At 37.2% G+C, this 27,767-nt stretch overlaps 1 protein-coding gene, 1 long non-coding RNA gene and 1 pseudogene across 6 annotated transcripts in view; 1 reads left to right on the top strand and 2 right to left on the bottom strand.

Annotated features, from left to right (window-relative positions):
• PDE4B (phosphodiesterase 4B) overlaps nt 1-27,767 on the bottom strand; it is a 541,893-nt gene that overhangs the window by 228,964 nt on the left and 285,162 nt on the right. The gene's annotated exons all lie outside the window — the stretch shown is intronic.
• On the top strand, nt 4,724-15,926 carry LOC140624880 (uncharacterized). 2 transcript variants are annotated; one of them, XR_012024321.1, is made up of 5 exons: nt 4,724-4,821; nt 7,352-7,483; nt 10,001-10,050; nt 14,496-14,784; nt 15,383-15,926. It is a non-coding gene; the product is annotated as an uncharacterized lncRNA (long non-coding RNA). The 2 variants fall into 2 exon arrangements; XR_012024324.1 differs by lacking the exon at nt 10,001-10,050.
• Nucleotides 14,444-15,830, bottom strand: LOC140624870 (ADP/ATP translocase 2-like; annotated as a pseudogene).

Genomic DNA, 27,767 nt, shown 5'->3' with positions numbered 1-27,767 from the left:
GTGAAAAACCTTTGTTGGCATTATTTAAAATTAAAATCTGATGGCAAGAGATCCTTTAGTGATCTCTAATTCCCCAAAGTATTAAGACTGAACCCCTTATCAGAATAATCTGGCCTTTAACTACCTCCTCTTTTTCATCTCCAACTACATGTTGCTTTAAATTGTATTAATAAGGGCATCTGGGTGGCTCAGTCTGTTAAATGTCTGCCTTGGGCTCAGGCTGGGATCCTGGGATCCTGGGATCAAGCCCCACTTTGGGCTCCCTGCTCAGCAGGAAGCTTGCTTCTTGCTCTGCTGCTCCCCCTGCTTGTGCTCTCTCTCTCTCTCTCTCTTAAATAAATAAATAAATAAATAAATAAATAAATAAATAAATACTTCAAAAATAAATAAATAAGATGTATTAATCATTGTAATGGTGTTAATACTGCCCCAGCAGTATTAATATGTACAGATCCTCCGTTTCTACCAACACATACCAACACCTGGATGTTTGCTACTTCACTGTCTTTTTTTTTTTTTTAAGATTTTATTTATTTATTCATGAGAGACACACAGAGAGAGAGAGACAGAGAGGTAGAGACACAGACAGAGGGAGAAGCAAACTCCATGCAGGGAGCCTGACGTGGGACTCGATCACAGGTCTCTGGGATCAGGCCCTGGACTGAAGGCGGCGCTAAACCGCTGACCCACCTGGGGAGCCCTTTACTGTCTTTTATAATTCTATTATTGATCCCTTTGAATGTCTTTCTCACCTATTCTTCTCATATCACCAAATTCTTCTTCATCTTATATGACTCAACTTAGACATCAACTCATTCAGAAAGCCAATTCTAGCACTACCCTCAAAAAATGGACTGTGTTGTTAGCTCTTTTATGCATGTATTTGTATCTTTACAGGTAATGCTTTACACTGCGCTTTTCTATTTATCTACCTTCTTGACTAGATTATACTGCTGGAGGAAATGGTCATATTTTATTTATCTATATAGCTCCAAAGCAAAGTTTTGGCACATGGCAAACATGTAACAAACATTTTTGGAAAAAAAGATAGGATTATATAAAAGCTAGTATTTTACAAACCTCCTTCCATCATAGAATTTCATTTGAACCTCAGAAGAAAATTATGAAGTAGCTATTTTTATTTCTATTTTACAAATAAGGAAACTGAGCCTTAGGTAACATAAGCAACCTGCTAACAACCAGCAAGTGAATTAACTGCAGCAAGAGATAATGCATCTATATCTGTTAGGTCCAGGATCCATGTTTAGCTAACTGAAACACACTGGGATGCGTGTGAATGCTGATCCTAAATGTATGTGTGAAATAAGACATGAGGTGTCTGATAACATTAACAGGAGCTTCATCTAAAAGCCCTGAAACACCAAAAAGAAAAGAATCAAACTACACTAAAAATAAAATAAAGGGTCAAAGCTGTTTGAGTGTGGGGAGAAGAAGTAAAGGGTCACGTACCTTTGAGAGCTATGCTGTTTTATATATCACTTGCATCTCAGTGCATTGTATTATTAAATAGAGAAGTTTTCTAAAATACTGCATGATTGCATTGCTCATCTGCAGTGCCAAGTCTGTAACTATCTGCCTAAGACATAATGTTTCTCAGGCTGAATCAGATTATATTTACTCAGGAAGCCAGCATAGTTCTGGCATGACAAGAAAACTGTTCTTTTGGTTTCAACATATTCATTTGGATCTCTATCTCAACGTCGAAAAGATTTCCATCGTTAGTGGCAGATTTAGGAGTCTTTCTGCCCGCCCCCCCAGTTTTGTCTATATGATATTTAAGATTACCTACGCTTTTCTCTCCCTGCCTTTTCCCTGTTCCCTTATCTCCCATTAAAGTAAGAGGTAGGCTTTGAGTTCATTGCCCCAGTGGAAGAATCAAGAAAAGCAGAAAGCTTTTAGTATGGTAGATAATGGGAACAGAAAGAGGACTCAAAATCATCTACCAACTCTCCTCAACACTCTCTCTCCCTGAGTTAGGTTCCTGATAATAGAGAGGTCCTGGTCTCTGCTCACTGATAATACCATGAAGAAGGTGGCAAAGGCTTGAGAAAAGAGAAGGCTTCTTAGGGCTTCTAGGCGGATAGGATCAGAGGAAGCCTAGGTTAGGATTCCTGAGTCCCAAGCATGGCAAGGAAGCAACAGAAGGCTGCTATAAGAATAGGGACAGCAGGCTTCTTCTCATGGTCAAGTCAGCCTACAGGTCCAATGACCAGAGACAAGGCTGTCCTACAGTCATACTTGACAGTGAGACCAGGAGTTATGAGTCATTCTTGAGGGTGAGAACCCCAGAAAGACCTGAGCTTGAGTTTTCAACCAGGTAACTAGAGTAGGTCTCAGAGACAGAAGTTAAGATGTGTTTGCAGAAGTGAAGGAAGTGGTATATTGATTGCATTTCCAAGCTTACATACTGGGATTCATAAAGCAAGCAATAATAATAATATACAGTGGATTTCTTCAGATACCTAAGAGTGATATTCAAAGCTGTCTCTACTGTATAGGAAGTTGGTAGGATCACTTGGGTTTATAATGCTGTGGGGCATTATATTGTGAAGAAAAAGTGAATTGCACCACAGGAGAACAGAGGGAACCTCCCCACTTCTGTATGTGAGTCTTTATCACCCAGCTTCCTCCTGCTCCTACCAAGTTCTTCCTATTCACTTTAAACAAAATCACAAAACTACAATATCTCAGAAGAGATTGCTGGGACCCCTAGGCTTTAATACCTGTGCTCTAAGCAAGTAACTTAGAAGCTAGTTGTATCAACTCTTGTATCCAGAAGTTGCCTCAGGGAATAGATTTTCCAAGCATAATATTTTCCAGGACATGCTACTGTTGCCTCTGAGCTGTACCTGAATCTCCCTAGTCCTAAAAAGCCTGTTAAACCAGTTGGATAACCTTAGTCTTCTCTGGTGGTGCTTTATTTTTGAATCACTGCTACAGCAAAGAGCATGAAATACAAATGCACACACTCCATAAATGTACCATATCATCGTAGGCTGCTATCTAAGGTTGCCTAATGTGATCTGGAGACAACACAAACAGTCTGCCTGTGGTATAGGATTTCAAGGCAATGAAAAAAATAGGGGAAAATATGAAAGAAACATTCCAGTCTTACAGACTCAGCAGCTTTTCACTTCTGACTCCCTTTGAAGCTAAATGACCCCGAAAGGATTCTTTCTCTCTTTAAGAAAGGTCAGAGTTTATTTGTAGCCTTTCTAGCACCAACACAAGTAAGAACAGAGAAAAGCCAGCATATTTGCATCACTATTCATTCAGTCCTATACTCTTCATTTGTCTCTATCACAAATACAGATCTCTCACCCCATGTCAGGCACTGCATATGAGCCATCCAATCCTAAAGTCCTGCAAACTAAGTCTTATTCCCTTTTACAAACAGGGTGACTGTGACTCAGAAGAGAACCTCTAAATAGAAAAAAACAGCTGGAATATGAACTGAGATCTGTCTGAAACGTGGTCTCTTTAGCACCTGATACTAAGTAATGCTGGAGTGGCTCCTGAATATACCATTTTCCAGGGCCACTTCCAGTTAGAACAATCTTATTAAAAATACACGTAAGGTCATGTTATTTCATTGCTTAAAACACACTAATGAGTTCTTATCATACTCAGAATAAAATGGAAATTCTTTCATGACCTACAACGATCTGGCTCTTGGCTAACTTTAAAGCTACTTTTATACTCTCCCCATCACTTCCTCCACTCCAGTCATCCTATCTTTTTTTCTTCTTTTTCAAAGTTCCTCTCCTTCTTCTTGTAGGGTTCTATGTTCATCTGTTGCCTGAAGGTTCTTTCCACAAGTTCTAAATTGGTTGCCTCACTGTTAAGCTGTCAGTTCACCGAGTGGTGTTATTCACATATTTGGTTATTTACTTGTTGACTATCTGTGTACTTCCAGATACTTCTAGCCCCACTGCTTAGAACAATGTCTGGTAAACATAGGAGTTGCCAAATAGATATTTATTAATGGATTTAAATTTATTACTACTAGAAAAATTAGCAGTATTAAATCACCATCCTTTACTGGTTATTAATATATATTTGGCATTCACAAAACATTGAAGGTTTAAAAAACATTGAAGGTTAACATTGCCATGAAGTCTGATTTTTACCATTTTCATAGGCAACATAAAATAGTGTTTAATATGAATGCTAACTTTCTCTGATATCCACAGTTCTTCTAGATTCAGAATCTGTTTTCTGTTACCAATAACTGTTTTAAGATGATTTCTCATAAGTATTTTAGGTTATTTATAGCTGTTTATTTTGATTGTTCAATATTTTGTTACATAATACGGGAAAACAATACAGGATCCCTGGGTGGCTCAGTGGTTTAACACCTGCCTTCAGCCCAGGGCGTGATCCTGGAGTCCCAGGATCGAGTCCCACATTGGGCTCCGTGCATGGAGCCTGCTTCTCCCCTGCCTGTGTCTCTGCCTCTCTCTCTCGCTCTGTCTCTCTCTCTCTCATAAATAAATAAATCAAATCTTAAAAAAGAGAAAACAATAAGGTTAAATAAGTGTCTGCTAAGTGGATCTGACTTCTTAAGTTCCCAGTAAGACAAATGGTGTAAATGTGTGTTTCCATTTGGTAACACTTTGATCAATTTTCATCCATTCACTAGCTCCTACTTGCTTCTTCTTAATGGTGACATTTTGACATGTTTATCCTGCCCTTAGAATCAGCTCTGTGCAACCCTTTTGACCAATTCTGAGAAGATCAGATCACCATTCTGGATGTTCAGAAAAGAGTCTCTGAGCCTTCAAGATTTGTGTGCAGGAGGTTTGTAAGCCAGTGCTTTTGCAAATATCACATGTCTGAGGAGTGAAGGATAAGGTTTGGACAGAGCAGGGGATCTGTGATGCTGCTCCAACAGAGGCCTCAGCCAAACCTACTGATGCTCTGGAGATGTGGTGGCCCTTCAGTGATGTTCCCAATAGAGATGAGCTATTGAGCCTTCTAAACCCATGTCTATCAGTCACTGAATCCAAGAGAATGTGGGATCCTGGGCAACTCAACTGTCTTTGGTTGAGAGCAGTTCTTGATAGGGAGTCATGCAAAAGCCTTCCACTGCCAACATCTGAGGGCAGATGAAGAGTTAATGCTTAGTCTTTAAGAGGGGTCTGCGTGGTGCCCCTCAGCATCCATCACATGGAGAAGATCATATATCTTCGCCAAATGTCGCAGGTTATCAAATGAGATCACGTGTGTTGAAAGCATCTAGCCTAGTCTCTGACATTTAGAGAGCACTCTATAAAAATTTTCCTCACATGAATGAATGAAAGAAAAATGAGTAAATGTTTTACTGATGCCACATCTTGTTGTCAGTATCTGCTTTTCCTGTGTGCCACTGTCTGTCATGTAAGTCTCTCACAAAAAAACGTGACTATACAGACTAAATCTTTTAGAGAGACTCTATTTGGTCCACTGGGTCTCCAGTTCATAAACAGATCCATTTTCCCACCTTCTTTGATTGAGTTATGGAAAAGAAGTGTGTTGCCTTAGAAGCCACATTTTGGACCTTTGAAGATAAAATGTGGGGGATTTGTAGTATTAGGATTAGGCTGGCTGGAGTCTGATCTTTTACAGAATTTTTTTTTAAATCACTTCTATTTTTTAGACTCTAGGTGATATTTTCTAATTATTTCACATTAGCTGGATCATATAAGAGATTTGCAGTAGAAACAAAGCAAATGTAGTATGTAAATCAGGAAAAAGACATATTAGGTGGTTACTGCTTTTACAGAAGAATTCACACTCTTGTTTATGGAATAGTTCCATATTTTAAAGAAATTCTTTCACTAAATATCCTTTTTATACATATTAATTAACAACCATATGAGATAAAAAGACTTCTTTCCCCACTTATAGGAAGGTTTAAGTGACCTGCTTAGTCACAGAATTTGTAAGGGACAGAGCCATGGCTTCTAATTTTGACTATTATGCCATCTCTCTTTAGCCCCCATAATACCACAATGATTTTGTTTTCTGCTTCAAAATTTTGTCATATTACTATAGAAGTACTTCATTCCATTATCAAAGATTTTGTACTTATTACATCCCAAATCCACACTGCAAGATGAATAACAGAGTGTCCCTAAATGCGAGCATGCACATGGGTAAGAGATACAACTATTACAAGAGATATATCAGACCGAACAAAGCCTCAGACTTATGTGAGCTGAATCTACTTCCTGCAGTTTCCTTATTTGTTATTCAGTTATTCAATCACTAGAATATGTAAAGCCAGGCTATTTATATGGTTTTCAAATTTCTTAAAAAGAAGCAGTCATTTCCAACTTCAAATAAATGCCAATAAAGAGTGAAGTTCTTTTTCAGCCCTCAGGGTGACAAATACCATCCTTAGAACAGGCTGTTTCTTCTCAAGTGAACATCCTGAATACATGCTATTTAGACTCCAATATAAACATAACTTAATGGTCAGAGGAAAATCACGTTCTCCTGGAATTGTACATTTTATGACCCTAATAAGGTGATGACAATGGATCTCTTGTTAATTTTTTTGAAATCCAATACAATCACAATTACACTAATGCAGGATGATTTTAGAGGGAACAAAAATAAAATAAAGTGTTCCTTTGGAAAAATCTCCAATGAGAGCTATCTTATGACACGGTATCTCCCTGGAGACTGGTTATGGAATTTTCTTGCCGAAAACATTTTATGTGATGAAAATGGAATGCATTTGTTTCCTTGGAAACAAACCCTTTCACCTTTGTTGCACAGAATTTTGAGCAAAGAAAATTTAGTAATTAGACCTAGAATCTACCTATTTTAAACTAGTGGAATTTTCAAACACATGATATTATTAGAAATAATGTGTAATAAAACCCACTTAGCTCACTTATGATCAAACAAATAAACCTTTACATGACTTAGAAGTATGGACATCGGGCATTCTAAACATGGCAATAGAATTACCTATGAACTTTTACACTTGAATAGCTTAGAAAATCCCTCAGTTAAAATCATCAGCTGACTAAAATAATCTATTATAATAAAAGCAAATAAAAGCATAAATTGAGTAATAAAAATATTAGAAAGTTTCAAAATGTAAAGTCAATACTGTGACTATTGGCCAGTAGTTTCAAGCCAATAATGTCTTCAGGGATAGAAAATATTTTCTATAAGGAAAGAGATTCTGTTTTCTTTGATTATGAAGTGTCTTACTGTCTTATGCTTTTTTACATCCCAAGAATCAACCTCTTGAATACACATAAGAAGTTATGTTTTCTTCTTTTCTTTATGCACTGCAGTCCCCCTTATACCTGGTTTGTCTTTCCAAACACAGCTTCAACTATTCAAGGTCAACTGTCCTCCAGAAGTGATGTCAGACGATCAACAGTAGCCTTGAATGCTATGTCACCATGCCTACCTCATCACCTCATGTCACCTCATCATCTCACATCACCACAAAGAAAGGGTCAGTACAGGACAAGATATTCTGAGAAGAAAGACTATGAATGTATAGCTTTTATTATAGTATATTGTTATAATTGTCCTATTTGATCATTACTTATTCTTGTTAATCTCTTACTGTTCCTAATTTATATATTAGACTTTATCATCACACATGTATATGTAGGGGAAAAAACAGTATATATAGGGTTTGGTATTATGTGTGATTTTAGGCATCCACTGGGGATCTTGGCACTATCTTCTGTGGATAAGGTGGAGACTGCTGTACTCTATAGCATAAATATAGCAAAATATTGGTGGGGCAGGTTAAGACAGGTTAAGACTATTTCTGACATTTCGCAGGCTCAAAGTTACTTTTGTAAAAGAAATCATATAGTTCAATTAAACTCCATACTTTAACTTGTATACTTCATTTAAACCCTAGAATAAAAATATTACAAAATGCATCCATGTTTTTTTCTGTATCAACATCTTTAATGAATAATTTGGAAAAGCTTTGATCATATTACCCTGTCTTTGAAGTTCAAATCACTTCAAAGAGTCCCTAATGTGTCAAGAGAATTATGTTTTTAATTTTTTTTTACTTTGAAATAATTTGAAACTTACAGGAAAGTAGCAGAAATAGAAGAGTATTGCTGTGTATCCTTCACTCTTTGCTCAGTTTCCCTAAAGTTAATGTATTGTATAACCATAGTGCACATACCTAAACTAAGAGATTAACATGGTCTAATACTCTTAACTAAACTGTAGTCTTTATTCATATTTTACCAGTTTTTGCACTACTACTCATTTTTCTGTTCCATGATCCATCCAATCCAGTATCTCACATTACATTTAGCTTTTAAATTTCTCTATGCATCTTTAATTTATGATGGTCGCTCACTCTTTATCTTCCATGACCTTGATACATTGAAAGAGTAACAGTCAGTAATGTAAAATATCTCTCAGAAGTGATGCACTCTTTGAGTATATCCTGTAAGAGAGTACATTATTTCAATATATCTTATTATCAATCATATTAAACTTGATCATTGGTTGATGTTGAATTTGCTGGGTTTCTCAAACACTATAAAATTATCTTTATCTCTGTAATAAGGATGTTGGTGGTAGATACTTTGAGACTACAGAAATACCTATTCTTTCTCAAACCCAGTAGTTTTAGTGTCCATTGGTGGATCTTGCCTGCAACTCTTACTGCTATGTTCTAAAGATGACTTTCTGTTTCTCTCATTCCTTCTACATTTATTTTTTTTAATGTTTTATTTATTGGGACACCTGGGTGGCTCAGTGGTTGAGCATCTGCCTTTAGCTCAGGGTGTGATCCCAGGATCCTGGGATCAAGTCCTGCATTGGGCTCCCTGCAGGGAGTCTGGTTCTCCTTCTGCCTATGTCTTTGCCTCTCTGTGTGTCTCTCATGAATAAACTAATAGAATCTTTTTTTTTTAAAGATTGATTTATTTATTTGAGAGAGATGTGTGAACAGTGGAAGGGGCAGAGGGAGAGGGAGAGAATCTCAAGCCGACTCTCCGCTGAGAGCAGAGCCCAACATGGGGCTCCATATCATGACCCTGAGATCATGACCTGAGCCGAAATCAAGAGTCAATGCTGTACTGATTGAGCCACTCAGGTGCCTCTCCTCCTACATTTATTAACTGGAATTCTTCTGTAAGGAGGAGTTGTAAGGCAGTCTTTTTTACTTTTGTTTTTTCAGTTTGAAAATAATGATCATTTTACCGCTTTGTCTTATGTCTTCTAAAACATTTGTAAGAAAAATAAATAAATACATAAAAATAAAACATTTGTAAGTTTTAGAAGATCAAAGCTATTATATTAATTAGGTAGGATAGGGATAAAGAAATGTCCTCATGGGCCAAGAAAGTTAAAGTTTAAAAAAGAAAGAAAGGAGGTTCCATAAAGCAAATACTGTAGGGAAAACTACCAGTAATTTATTTGTATTTGATATTAGTAACAACAGAGTCATATTAGAAAGTTACCAAGTCTTGATTATTCAGTTATGTATTCAATGAATTGCTGACATTTTGCTAGGTGAGGAAGTGACCTTTATTCATGAGCCAATTCAAACATCTCTTGTCAAAACACTTTTCTGACTTACTCTGCAGTGTAATTATTCACTCCTTTTTATTGTCTGTTAGTGGGTACCTCTGATATTTGCTACATTTTCTGCTTAAATTATAGATACCCTCTCCTTCTCCCTCTCATCTTTCCCCTCCCCTCTAAGACTATAAGCTCCATGAAATCAGCCATCTCATCCCAATCACTCTTGTATCTCCATCACTTAACAGAGTATTAATACATATGAGCCTTTAAATTAATTTTTAATAAATCTTGACAGATGTATATATAGATGGATGGGTAAGTCAAAGGGTCTGCCTTCAGGAAACACAATCTAGTGAAGATTTGAACTATTATAGTCAAAATATGGGGGGTAATATATAGAAAGAACCTGGCTCAGCTCCTGAAAGTGGTCATAACAAAATCATTTTGCCTTTCTGGGTTTCAGTTTCACCATCAAATCAACAAACTAGATGATTCCTGAAGTCACTTTCAATGGTAATATATTCCATCATTCTAACATCTACTTGGATATTGCCAAAATATGAGCACTCCTTTCAAAGTGTCCAATTGAATAAAATTTATAAGCAAGTACATGTGTTCTAACACCAGAATTTTATGTTTTATCTAAATTGCACCAGTGTAAAATTAGATCCTTTTTCATATTACTGTCAATCTGTTAGCTCTTCAGAACTAACCAAAGAGAGTGATCATTTTCCATTTCAAGCTATGGCAAAGCAAGCACATTTTTTGGTGCCTTCCCAGCTCCTCTGGAACTACATTTATGCATTATGCTAGTCTTGTTTCACATATGCTGATGTTGTTAAGTACATCACCTCTCATGGGGTGAATCCATAATTTGAAAAATAAAATTAAATGTACCACAAAGACTTTTTTCCTTATAGAACAGTTTTCTTTAAACTTGCTAATGAAAACAATACCTTATATTTGCTTTGCATTTTATATTTCAAAGGGCTTTCACAGTCCTCACCTTGCATAAGGGAAAATTTTTAAAACTTTCTTTCATGAGCTGAATAGAAGTTCTATGTTACTATCCTAATTGTGGATATCATTATCATTATTTGCAATGTATTAATGAATGAATATGCTCAAGAACCCTATTAGATGAGGTAGAAAGGAAGGGCAAGAATCATTAACCAGGTGTACAAGTTAAATAACAAAGCCACGGACAGGACAAAGGATCTCCCATGATTGATCATAAGTACCGTGACTTCTGGGTCCTTTAACAGGTATTTTGCTTTTGGCCTAAAGGCAGGCAAAATTTAATAGACTGTATATAAAGACAACTAATTTGTTTTTATTTGATAAATTAACAGTGAGAGGAGGGCACAAGTGTCTGTGATGATTATTTAATTGCACATTCACCAGTTTAAAAGAATCAGCATGACTTTAAAGCCTTTGAAAAAAAGAAGAAAGAGAAAGGATAAGGGAAAAGGAAAGAAGGAGTGGGAGGGATGGGAGGGGTGAGAGGGGGTCCCCTCCCATTCATATCCCACCTCTTCCTTTGAAAACTCAAGTTGAGAAATTATAATACAAATATCTGAAAATGCTAATAAACATAAATGTTTAAGCAAGTTACCCAGATACACAAAGGCACTATGGAGGAAGAGCTTTCAAAATGGTGTCAAGAATGTTATATTTGTACAGTTTTTTGTCAAACCTATTAGGATCTCAGTAATCATACCTGTTAGAATCATGGTTATCAGAACACTCTTAAATAGTGCTATTTCCTCTTGTTAGAGTCACTATCCTAACAAAAAAGTACCAGGAATTCATTGTTTGACCTACTTTAAGGAGAATATGCTTACTTGTATATGGAAACATATTAAGCTTTTCAAATGTCAAGGTATGATATGCTGGATATTCCCAGAAAAGGAAAAAAGAAAAGAAAAAAAGATAAATGGTCAAAGCATGGAAAAATCCTTTGATTTCAAAAAATCCTAAAAACAAAAACAAAAACAAAAAAAACCCAAGACCCCTTCAGTTCTTACATATAAAATATGCCATATCCCAGGTAAGCTTCTTATTTCAATAAGAGAATATAAGACAGTATCTTTAATATGGATAGATTTTCTAAAAGCAATTTAAGGATTATATATGTAAAATTAATCAGCTTGTCAGTCAACCTGCAATAATTCAGTGTCTTCATTATGTGGAGCTAGGTTGTAAGTTCTACATGTTATTTCATAATAACATTTGTTTTCAATATCAAAATATATCTCTTGGGCCTAAAATGAAACATGAAACAATAGGACTTATTTATCTCCATATTTTTTTAAAAAGCCCATCTTCAGGGAGGACAATAACAATAGCAATAATAGCTAATATTAACTGAGTACTTAACATGGGCAAGGCACTGTTCTAAATTTTCTCCATGTGTTAATGTATGAATACTCTAAAAAGAACCCTATCAAGTGAGTATTATTATCATCACATTTTGTAGATGAGAACACTGAGGATCAAAGAAACTAGATCTATCTCAGCATTTCACAACCAGTCAGTAATAGCATGAAGATTATAATGCAGGTCGTCTGACTCCAAAGGCATTGCTCTTCACTTCTACTTTACCTTACACAAGTAGGAAGGGAACAGGAAGGGAGAAAGGAAGAAGAGAGGATGGAAAGAGGGAAAAGAAGAAGTTGGGGCAGGAAAGGGAAATAGGAAAGGAATATAGAATAGAAATAGAAAAGGCGATAATTATTTAGCTCACATTCAAAATGGCAGACAAGCTCTCTCGATGGACAGTTGTGACACTCAACTTACAGGACATTGAGTATACTTTTGTGAAAGTAAAGAACACTAACACACTGACATTAGACAGTTGGGGGAGGGGAAGTTGCAACAGAAATAAGAATGCTGTATTGTTTCTTTAGAATTGCCTACCAAGAACTGGCTTGAATCATTCTCCATGAAAACTGCTGCTAATTAGGGAACATAAATGGGAATTTTCAACCATGAAACTTAATAGATGCAAACATTAAGTGGCCATTTTTTCCCCTTTTAAGCAACAAAAGTTAAAGCACAGCCTTCTTGTCTAATTCTTAGCTATAGCCAAAGAATAAAGGTAGCTTTTTAAAGAGACTGGTATCTCACTGCTGCTTAATCTCTTTAGGCCTGATGTTCATGTTCATGTCACATTAGATGGTTCCAAATTATCCTCTTTAGTGTATTCCCCATAACCTCCTTTAGTTTCATCAAACTGAACTACTTGTTATTTCTCAAATGACCAGATGTTTGTCCACCCAAAAGCCCAGTTTTCTTCATGTTTGATCACATTCTACATTCTTCCAAGTCCCCACTAAAATGCCTCCCCCAGTACAAAACTTCCCCTGGTGGTCCAAGTCAGAAATGCTCTCTTCTTCCTCTGAATTCTTATCTAACTTTACATTGGTCTTTACACTTTTCATTTTATTCTTGAATCTCTTACATGCATGATTCAGTATCTTACTTCCAGCATAGACTGTAGCTCCCCTGAGGCAGCACCACTATCTGGTCTATCTTTATTGACCTCATGGTGCTTAATAAATTGATTTTTAGATAATGGACAAAGAGAATTTTTTTTTAAAGAAATACTTATTTTAGGGCAGCCTGGGTGGCTCAGCGGTTTAGTGCCGCCTTCAGCCCAGGCATGATCCTGGAGACCTGGGATCGAGTTCTGCATCTGGCTCCCTGCATGGAGCCTACTTCTCCCTCTGCCTGTGTCTCTGCCTCTCTGTCTGTCTCTCTGTCTCTCATGAATAAATAAATAAAATCTTAAAAAAAATACTTATTTTAGAGAGAGAGCATGAGTAGGGGCAGGAGGAGTAGAGCAGGGGTGGGGGGGTTATAATCTCAAACAGACTGCAGTGAGTATGGAGCTCGATGCAGGGCTCCATCTCACAACCCCAAGACCACGACCTGAGCCCAAACCAGGAGTTGGATGCTCAACGGACTGAGCCACCAAAGCACCCCTGGACAAAGAATTTTAAATGAGTATTTGTTTAATTTCTGCAATATACATAGCGCTATTGGGCATTGCTCTGTAAATCATTACAGGGCATATACACAGGTAGATTTAACATATAGGCATCTACAATGACAAACTAAATTTTGTACTTCTAGAAAAAAATAACAAGAAAATAAAGAGTTCTTGTACTAATGTCCATGGAGGCCTAAAATTCAAATGTCTATAGGGATCATGGAGGTAGCATTCATAAGAGCCAGAACAGGGTGTAGGAATAATAAGGAAGATGGAGAAAGTGGCAAATGAAAAATGCATACCCCTTCCCTTTCATTGGAAGTGAGATGGAATTAGCTTACTACTGTGTAGGAATGCCAGAGTACTGTGCCAGAAATTCAGTTTTTTGATGTGAAATCTTATAATTTTTATATCCTTGTAACAAATCATTATGATTATTTTGTGTTTTAAATTTTTTTCAAAGATATTTATTTATTTATTTATTTATTTATTTATTTATTTATTTATTTTAGAAAGAGAAAGTGCACAAGGGCCAAGGGCCTGAGGGACAAGTGCACAAGGGCCTGAGGGACAGGGAAAGAGAATTTCAAGCAGACTCTTGCTGTTACTGTGCTGTGTACAGTTTCTGATGCCAGGCTTGATCTCACAACTCTGAAATCATGATCTCAGCAGAAATCAAGAGTCAGACACTTAACTGACTGAGCCCTGCAATTGCCCCTTTGTATTTTTAATCCTTTTTTTTAATTTCAGACATTTTTTTCTTCAAATTTATTTATCAGGAGTAACTGAAATAAATGTAATTGAGTCCCATCATCATGGAAATGGCTTTAAGAGAAAACTGGTCAGATGAATATTATTGCTTCCCATTTTCAACTAGTATATAGTGGCCATTGATAAATAGACAGCCAGCAGTCTGTCAAGAATGCTCAAGATATGTTATATAATACAACATGCCTGTTCACAGGGGGAGAACTAGGAAATAACTTATGTGAACTTCTTGGTTTCATCATACAAGACAAGCACAAAAGCACCACCCATGCCTCTGAGAACATTGGACCATGCCCCCTTGAAAAAGCTTTGGCTCCTTCATCACGGGCAATCTTCCTCCAGCAGTTGAGTGTGCCTGTGTACATGATATCCGTTCCTTTGCACCCTGACTACATCATCATTCGACGGTGAACAGTGTCAAATGGGTAGGAAGTCAACCCAGCCACCGCTGTTATGTATTGTGCAATCATCCAGCTGATGAAGATGTGAGTATTCTTGGGATCTGGAAACATTCCCTTTGCAGTGTCATAGATACCAAAGTAGGCAGCTCGGTAGATGATAATACCCTGCCCAGACACATTAAAGCCTTGGTACAGGCCCTTAATCCCATCAGACTTCATCTTCTTTATCCATTCATCTTTCGATGCCATTTAGAAACAACAAATACCCACCATTTGCTTCAATGTGGATGGAACTGGAGGGTATTATGCTGAGTGAAATAAGTCAATTGGAGAAGGACAAACATTATATGGTCTCACTCATTTGGGGAATATAAAAAACAGTGAAAGGGAATAAAGGGGAAAAGAGAAAAAATGAGTGAGAAATATCAGAAAGGGAGACAGAACATGAGAGACTCCTAACTCTGGTAAATGAACTGGGGGGTGGGGTGGAAGGGGCAGTGGGCGGGGGGGGGGTGACTGGGTGACGGGCACTGAGGGGGGCACTTGGTGGGATGAGCACTGGGTGTTATTCTATATGTTAGCAAATTGAACACCAATAAAAAATAAATTTATATAAAAAAAATCCCATCAGACTTGTAGATCTTAACCAGGCAGTCACCGAGCCCTCTGAATTCTCTTTCAGCTCCAGCTTTGCCCACATCAGCTGCTAGACGGGTTCGGGCAAAATCGAGAGGATACATAAAACACAAGGATGTGGCCCCAGCGGTGCCACCTGATGTCAGGTTCTCTGCAAAGTAGCGCCAAAACTGGATTCTCTTGTCCACACCACCCAGGAAGATCTGCTTGTATTTATCTTTAAAGGCGAAGTTGAGAGCCTGGGTGGGAAAGTGTCTGATGACTTTGGCCAGGTTACCACGCCAGTAGGACAGGACTCCCTGCTCCTTGGGAATCCAAACCACGCAGTCTATAATGCCCTTGGATTGCTTATCTGCAGTGATTTGCTTGCTGGCGTGTTGCACCTGCAGCAGCAGCTTGACCTGCTCGATGGGCGCCACCACCGTCTTGGAGATGGCAGCAGACACTCCACCCGCCAGGAAGTCCTTGGTGAAGGACACAGTGGCATCTGTCATATTGAAAGGAACTAGACGGGTGCCTGCGGGACTGCGATAGGAACTGGCTGGGACTCCAGGACCCTGGGGCTGTATTTTTAATCTTAATAAAACATTGTACAGGCAATAAAACCCATTTATGTGCTGAATCCAGGCTGGAATCACCAGCTTAAGTTTCAGACCTGAAATTTTCAGGCAGATGTGATAGAAAGAACAGGGAGCAGAGATTTATGACTTTTATGTGAGACACACTTTTCTCTAATTCTTGCCATCACTACTAGGGTTAGGGAAAAATGTATTTGAAGTTAATTTCCCCAGGAGACTGAAGAAGGATGAGATGTCCCCAGTCAGGGCATTCTGGGTGTCTGAAACACAGAAATTTATTGTTTCAGTTCTGGAAACTAGAAATCCAAAATCAAGGTGTTAGTAAGGGGGGTTCATTCTGAGGGCCGTGTAGGAGAATCTGTTCTATGCCTCCCTCCTAGCTTCTGATGGCCTCAGATGTTTCTTGGCTTGTAAATGGCATTTTCACTTGCATCTGTGCCCAAATTTCATCCATTCTAATGACCTCATCTTAACTTAATCATCTCCAAAGACCCTATTTCCAAATTCAAAAGGTACTAGGAATTAAAACTTCAACATCTTCTGGTAGAACACAGTTCAATCCGTAACAATGATGTTTTTTTTTTTAAGTGACTATTAAGGTTAAAGTTTTGTTTTTTTTTTTCTTAAGATTTTATTTATTTATTCATGAGACAGAGAGAGAGAGAGAGAGAGAGAGACAGGCAGAGGGAGAAGCAGGTTCCATGCAGGGAGCCCAACACAGGACTCCATCCCGGGTCTCCAGGATCACGCCCTGGGCTGAAGGCGGCGCTAAACCGCTGAGCCACCCGGCTGCCCTGTAACAGTGATATTGTTAACAACCCAGTGCTTCTTGCAGAGTCCTCTCTGCTTCCCGGAAATCCCAGCAGAAAACTATGTTCGGAAGACATAAGGAGGAATTGTGACAGTAATCAGTTAAAGGGCAGCAAACTGGAACACATAACTGCTTTTCTACTTTGTTGAAGAATGCCAGAGACAGTACTATTTCTCCTGAGAAATAAGCAAATATATTTCCTTCCTCCCCATAGTCTGGGGATACAGGTGGCTAAATTTACATGTTGCTAAATGCACAAGCAGCTGTTCTTTGTGTCCCACTCTAGACTAATGGCCTTAAAGGGTCAGATCCTACTTGATTTTACAGGACTAAATGTAACAATTCCCTCTGCGTAGAGTGGCACATTAGCTAAAATCACAGTGGAAAACACACTACTGAGCTTTGCAAATACATGAACTATATGGTAAAGAGGTCAAAGCACCTCCTACAATGAACTCCTGATCCTTCTATTTCCCTATTTTCTCCTCAAACACCTGTGGAATTCAACCACAATAGTAATTATCCAGAATTCAGCTAGGCCACCTAATTGAACACACAGAGATGATGTGTGTCTTCAATTAGACCACTCTGTTTCTCTGAGACCTTTAATGATGTAAAATGTAAAAAACCCCAGTTCATCTCTCTGGATTAACTGTGCTACTTTTAAAATGAAAAAGCTGAAGAAGGTGGCATATATAAAGATGAAGACGGTGATGTGTATCACATAGAGGAAATGACATTCACTGTTACCATGAGAATTCAGGAAGGCTTTACCGAAACGGCGACATTTGAACAGGTTTTGAAAAAATTGGTGAGGAATTCACCAAGAAACAGAGGGAATGGACCTCCCAGGCAAAGGAAAAAAAACGTGTGCAAAAGTAGAGGAGAGGAAAAGTATGGCACATGAGAAACAGGCAAGGAATGGACCTAATCAACTTTTTAAAGATTTTATTTATTTGAGAGAAAGAGAGCACAAGCAGGGGAGGGGCAGAAGGAGAGGGAGAAGCAGACTCCCCACCAAGCAGGAAGCCTCATGTAGGACTGGATCCCAGGACCCCATGATCACAACCTGAGGGGAAGGCAGGCACTCAACTGACTGAACCACCCAGGTGCCTCTGTATCTACTCAATTCTTAAATGCCACCAACTCTAAGAAAATCCACCAATGTAAAAGATGTAATAATAGTTTTGTTGTATTTTCATTAGAAAGAGTACTAACACACTATCTGTACATACCAATTTTCATACACATCCTCTTTTCAGCAATGATTGTATATGAAGAAGAAAAATGTCCCAGAATCAAGGAAAAACTAGATGGTCTGAAAATTCCTTCCAGCTCTCATATTTTATAAACTGGTGGGCTGCCGGGGTCCCAGAAACTAACTCAGTGCATCAATTGAAAATTGAGCACATACTCCCAATGGATAAAGATATATGCTGAGTGTTATGGGAGAATACAGAAATAATTTAGAAATAGTGGCTGCCTTGGAAATCTTGAAAAAAATTAGTAAATTCCACGTTTTACTATCATATCTCTTCCAATATGTATACTTAATCTGCTAATTTTTCTGCATTCAAGTACAATCTTATCTCTACCAGTACTAAATGTTACCTTGACAGATACATCATAATTATAGCTTGTGAAGATCTGCACTCCTGAGTTTTCTAAAGAAATGGTTTTAAATCAGTGTTCTAACAGAGTAGTTATTCATAAACACTTGTAAAGAGGGTCAGAAGGAATTTCTCATTAATACTCAAGTACTGGGATCCATGAATTTGACTTAAGAAGTTAAGAAAATCTCTATACTATTATCAGTTTTTGTTTGTTTTTAATTAATAAAAGCTTTCTTGAGCAGACAAAGAGATGAAATGCAACTATGTACATAATCTACAACTACTTATCTATGTGGCAACCTGCATTCAACAATTTTTCTGAATGTCTGCTTTAATTTATCCATAAGTGACTGTCTTCTTTTCCTCTTTATATGTATATAAAATAATAATAATAATAAAAATTGAAAATTCTGATAGTACACAAAGATGAAGATAAGGGGGAGGGGTCTGTCATTGGCACTTCAGAAGAACAAAGCTGGATTGAAGAGGGGTAAATGATGAGGCAGGGCAGAGACAGAGAGACTCAGGCTAATGACATCCTGGAGGCTTCAGCTGAAAAGGGAGTCAGAATGAGGCCTCATCTGGAAAACTGGAAAAACAGTCTAAAGTCTCTATATAGACTTCCAGATATTTATACTTCCATCCCAGTCCTCAGGTCAAAAATTGTAAGAGCCCCTCTAAAGAATTTACTAAACCAGGGCACTTGGGTGGCTGAGTGGTTTAGTGTCTGCCTTTGGCTCAGGTCATGATTCTGGGGTCCCTGGATGGAGTCCCGCATCAGGCTTCCTGCATGGAGCCTTCTTCTCCCTCTGCCTATGTCTCTGCCTCTCTCTGTGTGTCTCTCATGAATAAGTAAATAAAATCTTAAAAAAAAAAAAAAAAGAATTTACTAAACCATATGGTGAAACTTCCAAGACGTGAGTGGTTGAGAAGGAGTACTACACAACATGCCCAGTTTGATGTCTTGTCCATTCATGCTTGAGTACCCTGAAGCTGGACCTATCCATGCAAACAAAGCTCCAAACCAACTTTTTCATAGATTCATCCCTGAATCTGAAAGGACAATCAGGAATCATCACACATTTGAGGAAAGCCTACAATAAGAAAAAAAGACCCAGATAAAGAAACAGAAAATAGAGATAATTTGACAGAGTTTTCAAAATCTGGGTATGCCCATGCAAGTGAGCATCAACTTTGATGAAGGTCTCACTGGAAAAGTGTAAAAAGCAACTGCTCTTCTAATGTCGGTTCTATCTCTCCAAATTTCCTATCTTCTACACATTGATGAGCATCCTACAGGCTATGCTTCAGGGGCCCTAGAACCCTTGACTAATGCAACCAAGAAAATATTACAGAAACAGAATGTTGTCAATGCTAAAAACTATTAGATAAGGTATTATATCTAAAGAAAGGAGAGATGAGCACAAAATCATAGAAGTACAGGAGTCGGGGAAGTAGATTTGGCAACCTTAAATTAGGGTATCCAGGGGACATTTTCAAAAACTGTTAAAATATAACCCTGAATCTGTAAGACACCACAATTTGAACAAAAGAGTTTTGTCATTAGTTGTCAAGGCTGGGACAGTTTATCAGTGTTTCCTACACCTTAAGCAAAATATGCCAACACTTAACTTCCCTCAGGTCAACCTTCCACAGCAATGATTTGATGACTATGTCTGCCCAGCTAATCAAAAAGGAAGAAGAGATTTTTCAGATAGTGGATGCGCCCAATGGAGATTCCCCATAGTTCCAGGATTCTATGTTCAATACCAGAAATTTTTATGTTTGACTAACATGTTATCAATTTCCTAGGGTCTGATTAACTCCTAGGCAGGGTTAGAATCAAATTTTGGACCTTAACTCTTGATAATTCATAAAATCATTGCCATTCTGGATTATCTGGCTAGGTAGCTAGGTTGCTCCTTGCCTGGCAAGAACCCTCTATATTTAATATTCATTTTCTTACCAACTTTGACTTCACATTAGGATTATCTGGGGAGCTGTTAAAAAATTGTGATGTCTGGCCCAACTCCAGATGTTTAGATTCATTTGGTCTGTGAAGGGACCTGCACATTTATATTTTTTAAGGATTCCCCAGGTGATCCAAAAGTAGACAAGAGAAGGGAACCATTGTTTTGAGGTGAATCATTGCAGATCAGGAGTTCAAAATAATACTGGGCACCAACAAGTCTGTATGAATTGCATCATCCATTTTAAGTATCAATATTATCTTACTAAAGTTTGCTATATCCATTTCTGCTCCATGATCGGACAATTTCAACAGGGGGAAATTATGGGAGACAGACTGTTACTTAACAAATAAAATCTTTCTTGAGGGCAGTTCCCGTGGCCCAGCAGTTTAGCGCCGGCTTCGGCCCAGGGTGTGATCCTGGAGACCTGGGATCGAGTCCCATGTCAGGCTCCCTGCATGGAGCTTGCTTCTCCCTCTGCCTGTGTCTCTCCCTTTCTCTCTCTCTCTCTCTCTTTGTGTCTGTCATGAATAAATAAATAAAATCTTAATAAAAAAATACTTTCTTGATGCCTGAAAGTTCTCAAGAATAAATTAAACCACAAACTCCCTAACCTTGAAAGGCTTTGAGATTAAACAGGTATTTTAACAGATATTTTCTGTGGGCTATTATACTCAAGGACATTAAAAAATGAGTTAGACATTGTCTTTGTTTGCAGGGAGTTTTTAATCTAAGTTTCTTTCTCAATCTAAGCTTGTATAATTTTACACATCAATTATTTTATTCTTATTAGACTAATAATAGAACTCAGAACCAGGTATTATTAGTTCTGCCTTTTCCTGGTTTTCACTTTCATTTAAAAATCTTATTTTATGCTGTATCTACATTTTGCTGGCTTTAAAACCTCAGGCAACGTAAATACTATAAACCTTAGAAAGGGTTCCTAAAAGTGAAAGTACTTACCCTCAAAAGATTCTTGCAAGCATCAAATAAATTTGGCATAAAATGTACTTAGCCCAGTGCCTAACACAAAGTGCTTAATAAATGTTTATTACTGTCTATCAACTCTCAAAACAATATGTTCAGTGCATAAGTTACTCTTTTCTTCCCTCTATTATTAGAGTTTAAAGAAACAGATAATTTTTAAGAATTCTTCTAATGCACTGACAAGAATTCGATTGATAGTGCATGTAGTGAATACATTTTTTGTATTTTTTTTAAAGAAATATGAAGGGGAAGAAACACTTAACAAATGGGATTAGGCTCATTGTTAACTTAGTTACAAGTGCTGTCTAGACAGACATCCAATGTTTCATTTTCTTCATGTTTGGGCTCTTCGTTCTCTTAGAGCAGCTCTATAATTCAACGATTAGAATTATTTTATTATGGACTAGCACAGTGAATGTAAAACACATATATGAAAATAACAGGATCTTATATTAGGAAATAATTACAACATAGAGCAGGAATAAGAATTTTGTATTCACTTGTCCTGATGAAACCTATTTTTGTTTTAGAAACCATTAGAAATTTTCCAACTCTGCAAAATAATGTAAATAGATGTTTTCCCCCACAAAACGCTAAAGTAAAATTTTAATGGCAATTATAATTGTAAATTGATCACAAGCTTTCAAATATCAAATGCAAATAAAGCAGCTCAAAGCATAGGACATCTGGAGCAACACAGCAATGCAACCTGAAGGTTTTTTTTCTTCAGTGCAAAATGTTCTGGTTGGGTAAACAGATTAACCTTTTTGCATGCTATTCACACATCTGATTCAAATCCACGGGGAAAAGCACCTTTGAGTGCTTGAGAATTCAAAATGAGAATCCCAATTTCGGTTCAAAAACTTAACACTAAGGGAGAAAAGGAACAAGAAAGAAATTTGGCCACTTCAGATGCTGTCACCAATTACTTGAGACAAAGCACAAGACAATTTGATTGCTTGGGGGCAGCACTAGATTTGGAAGACCTAGTTTTCAGCTTCTTTCTGCTATGCACTTTCTGTCTTATGTCGGGAAAGTCACCACATTTCTATGAGTCCCTGTTTCCTCCTTTGTAAAGTGGGGAGAACACCACCTCCCTCACAGAGGTACAATGGAAATTTCCTGATTAATGGGGATGAAGCTCTTGGTAAGCTGAAAAACACTTCAAAATGATTAAATACCATAAAGTGTGGATGCATTAATGCTAGAAGCATAGGAGGAAAACACACACAACAGCAGAGACAAAGAGAAATTGCATAATAACAGCCAGCATACATGACAGAGGCATGGCACACGGAGGTGCTGTCCTCTCCATCTTGTTTATGACTGTCATCTTGGCTGTGGTGACTAGGAGACAGGTATGAGAGCGTATGTAAGCCATCTGGCTCATGGTAGACATCCAGTCAGTCTTTGCTTATCCACTTGCAAGCACTAATGCATTACTTATTTTTGCTATCTATGTTTATATGGTTATTTAATTAGTGCAATAGTCACCAATGCCCCATTTGGGGGTAAAAAGATATAATTCTGTCCTCATTAAGTTTTCTAGTGAGACAGACATTCAATAAACAATTTCTCCAAACAGATCATTATTAATTGTAATAAATGCTCTGAATAAAAAGTACTAAAAGGAAGCCACACAAGAACATCCAACTTGGAAGAGTTTGGGATGATTTCTACCTCTTTATTACTACTTGGATTTTTCAAGTATGTTTCCCTTTTCTCTCAAATAAACTTAGCCTCCTATGTGTATGCATATATGACTTCCATACATATATAAGTATATGTATATGAGTGCATGCACACATACTAAGTATGGATCTTAATGAACACATGACTTATTGATCCACTATTGATGAGAAAGCTGAAATCAAGTAGGGAACAGTGCCCTTCGTCCCTAAGCCTCATTCTACAAACAATCATACCTACAAACATTTCTGTGACATAAATGACGGCCCAGACAATAATGAGTGTGACTAATCAACATCTGTCAGACAGCGACAATTATACTCACTTGGGACTGAAAAGGCAAAGAAATATGATTTAAGATCATGTTTTGAAACACCTTAGTGGCAATAGAAAAAAAAATCAGCTATAATTAAAAAAAAGAAAAGAACAAAGCAACTCACTATGATAGATGTTCCAGCAACTGCTTCTTATGTTTGCCAGTTCCAATGTGCTGGATAGCCTCTGCTTTCTCCCTCTACATGCATTCCCCACCTTCTCCCCTCCCCTTACCTTCCCCTTCGTGCTACAAAGGCTCCCCTGATGAATGAAGTCACTTGGCTCTCTTGCCCCAGCTTCTGTTTGTGGTTCAGCCAATGGAGAGTAGAAGCAGGTTGGGAGAGGCATTGATTCTAGGAGGTCACCATGGACCAAATGGCAAGACTATCATCTCCTTGGATACCTCACATGTAACAGGCTCCCTCCCCTCTCTCTTGAGGCTTAGGGACAGTAAAAGCACCACTGTTTCTAACCTGGGCAACTGAACTGCCCTTGGTGGCTTCCTTTATATACCCTTGTAAATAAATCTTTCTATAAATCCTCTCAAATTATCTTAATTCAGGAATGCAATTTCTTTCCTACATTCCTATATTCCTATGAATAGATAAATAGCCATGGAATTTGAGATTAGAGAATAATTCACATATATTAGTAAACCACTTCAGTTTTTAGGTGAAGAGGGAAAGTTGCTTGCTCAGAGTGAAAAAATTAGTGGCAAAACCAGTATCTGAGGGTCTTTATCAACTAAGACAAAGCTATATGGCAGTGGTTCTCAGAGTGTACACCCTAGGCCAACAGCTACAGCAGGCAATGTATGGGAAAGCAAATTCTCAGGCCCTACTCTAAACCTACTGAATCAGAAACTCTGGGGTAGGACCCAGCAATTTGTATTTAATAATCCCTCTAGGTAAGTGATGCTGATCCATATTAAAGTTTGATAATCACTGTTTTAAGATACCATTCGAATAGCCAACATATGAGACAAGAGAAAGTTCACTAACTCAGACTACTATGGGAGAAAGTTCACTTTAATGCAAAGCCTTAGCTAAACAATAGTCTTAAACGCAGATACACCAGTGTACATAATAGCAGCATAACTTATAATAGCCAAAGGTAGAAACAAATCAAATGTCCACCAAAAGATGGATAGATAAACAATATATCATATACACATATAACAAAATAATATCATGCCTTAAAAAGGAATAAAATTCTGACACATACTACCATGTAGATGAAACCTGAAGACATTATGCTAAGTGAATTAAAGCAGACACAAAAGGATAAATATTGCATGATTCCACTTGTAAGATATACTTAGAGTAATCAAATTCATAGAGACAGAAAGTAGAATGGTGGTTGCCAGGAGATGAAGGGAGCGGGGGAATGGGTGCAGAGTTTCAGTTTGTGAGGATGAAAATGTTTTAGAGAATGATAGTGATGTTTCCACAAGAGTGTGGATGTACTGAATGCCGCTGAACTATCCACTTAAAAATGGTCAAACTGGTAGCCTTTATGTTATGTATATTTTGCAACAATAAAAAAACAGGTATCAATAAGGATTCTCTTCACCAGCACTGATCTATATTTATGAACACTTTTCATACTTTTTTCTTAACAGTTTCTTATGTGATCTAAACTCAGCAGTAGTGCCTGAAATTTATAGTAAGACTAACTTTTCAATTGAAAACTGTTGACAGTGAGTGACTTGATCTTTCTGCAATCAGACAAATCAGAAAATCTTGTCTAGGAGTACTGCATAGAAATTAACTAAGTCACCCATACATTCTTTTAAAAGGAGTTGCACAGATTTGATCCTTGATATACTAATAAAAATACCTATTGCAAAAATCTTAGCAATATTAATATGGCCATCTAACTTCACCTACAGAACTACTGTTATGCCTCAAGAATTATCCCATCATCACCAATTACCTGTGTATTCTCATGCATAATTTGCAAAGAAACTATTAAACAAAAAGAATTTCAAGAAGTTTCCCGAGACATCTGTCGGTCTATTTTAGATCTATCTCCACCAGGATTGCCTAAAATAGAATTTCACAAACTCTATGCTCTAATAACAATGCTTTAATTACTTTACCCCTTAATGACCAGGTACAATGACTAGCAAGAGATATTAAAATATCTCTTATAAAATATTAATATTAAAATAACTTATTTTAGTCAATACAAATTTCATTTCTCCATCCACCATCTGCACCACAGACAAAACACTGGGCAGCAAAAAAGTTGATGAGAAGATTAATGGGATGGAATCAATGGTGTGGGAATGGTGTGTGGAATAGTCATAAAGAACCATAAAGATCCTTCCTTTTATATAAAGTCACTATAGAGGCTTTCTATATAACCAATGGTTTGGCTCAAATTTGGTCAAAATCAGACAAGCTACGTTCATTGGAAGATAATATGAAATCATTTGTTTGACTTGATTTGTCAGTTGAATCAAATAGTGTAAAACAACTCTGTGAGTAGAATTGAAGTTGGACTAAGCATAATAAATAGAAACATATATTAACACCCTTGTATCATTAATAAAGGGCATTAAAATGAATGTATATCTTTTTAAAAAATTCAAATGAAATGTTTGAACTCTAGTTTCACCATAAGTGTCAAGATTTGTTGCTCCTATTGTTGTTTTATTGACATTTATTTCATAGCAACAAGAGCTGCAAATAGCTTTTACTGTCTTGAGTTGATGCTTTTACAACTAAGATTGATCGTATTCACCTGGAAGCTTGGAATGGTTTTTGAATTCTACAGTATCCAATTTGTCTTCAGAAAGATTTGCTTTACCTATCTCATTAAATCTTAGAATCATGAAAGCTCCTAAAGGGAAAAACACTAGCAGATAACTTGGTGTTCTTCCTGGAAATGAATACATCTGCGTAATAACATACTATCCTCTGAGACAAAAACTCTAACAAATAAAAAGTCTTTTGGTGTAATACTGGACTTCCCATGAAAAGCCTCATGGGAAGACAGGTATTTTTTGCTGTTTTCTGAATAATCCAAAGGTTGAAAACTTTTTTTAAGTGCAAAAAGAAAAATAGTTTTTAAGATTACTATAAACCATAATCTCAAAAAAAAAAAATAGAAGGAAATGGACATTAATAACCCAAGCTCATTACTGTGATGTTCTCATTTCAACCATACACTGAAAATATTGAATGATGGCTATCGATCTTACTTTAATTTGTATGTAGTGTGTTGGTATGTTTTTATGCATTCGCAATGGAATATGACTTCCCATTTCCTGGAAAGCATATGCTTTGGTATAAACAGATTTTGTAATGAAAAGTAAATTTCACTCAGAGTCCACATGGAAGCCTAAAATGTTCTCACAGATTGCACAGGGGGAAAAATATCTATATAGCTGATTCATTGTGCTTAATGGCTATCATACCAACTCAATGTTATGGAATTATATTGTCTATTTATGTGTATTTATAGGCTTGTTTTTCTCTGTGGTGGTAAGACCATACTGAAAACTACAAGTATAGAGTAAAATCTTACCTAGATTTACCATGAACTTCACTAGAAAAGCCAAGGCTACTTCTAGAGCTTAATTTGCCTAAAAGGATATCTAGACTCAATCTCTATCAACATGTTTGGAAAAATACTTCACTGAAAGAGGAACTCTAAGGACATTTCCCAAGAAAGACATGCTGGCCTCATTTCAGAAGTTTAAGACATAAAATAGGAAGCAGAGTAAGACCAGGAAATCTGATGAATGAAAAAAATCTTTTAAAGTTTCAGCCTTTTGGAGACATACACTCAGCATTAGCTGTTTCAGGTCCTCAAGTATCCTGAAGCTCTCAAGAAGGAGGAAATGACACCAAGGAGTTTACACAGGCAGGATTTCTCTTACTCCATGATTTTCAGTGGTATCAACAACTCACTTCAACCTTACCATGAAGAGTCATGGTGATTCTACAGGAGCAGATGCCAATTTGTGACAAAACCAACAATTTACAGATGTTTACAATGCATTCCTACAACTAAACTAAATAATTTGAGGAAGGCAAAGTGATTTTACCCTGTTGCTAATAACAAACCTTCTTGTATCAGTTTTAGAATATATTATTTTCATAAAGAACCATAAAGATCCTTCCTTTTATATAATTTCCTGAAGGGTAGACTGTGGTTTATTCTCTGGCATGGGAACCTTTATGAGCAACATGTTACAATTGAAACAATATTTAAGGCATGAGGTCCAAAGAATTTGGAGCCAAAGAAGCTTGGTGTGTTAGTACACTGGACAGGAGGTTTTTGATTTCCAGTACTGGCTCCTGCTAACTCTGTGTCTTACAGAAAGCCATTTTCTGACTCAGGAGAGTAAACTGAAGAAGTGTATCTAAATGTTCTTACAGATCCCTTCTGTTTTTGTTTTGGTTTCTGATTATAAAAGATATTTATTTGCTTTATTTTATTGAACCATATTAAACAA

The sequence above is a fragment of the Canis lupus genome, chromosome 3, assembly GCF_048164855.1.
Source record: "Canis lupus baileyi chromosome 3, mCanLup2.hap1, whole genome shotgun sequence".
Taxonomy (NCBI): domain Eukaryota; kingdom Metazoa; phylum Chordata; class Mammalia; order Carnivora; family Canidae; genus Canis; species Canis lupus.
The sequence above is the reverse complement of the archived record's forward strand: the minus strand, read 5'-3'. Positions and strand labels throughout refer to the sequence as shown.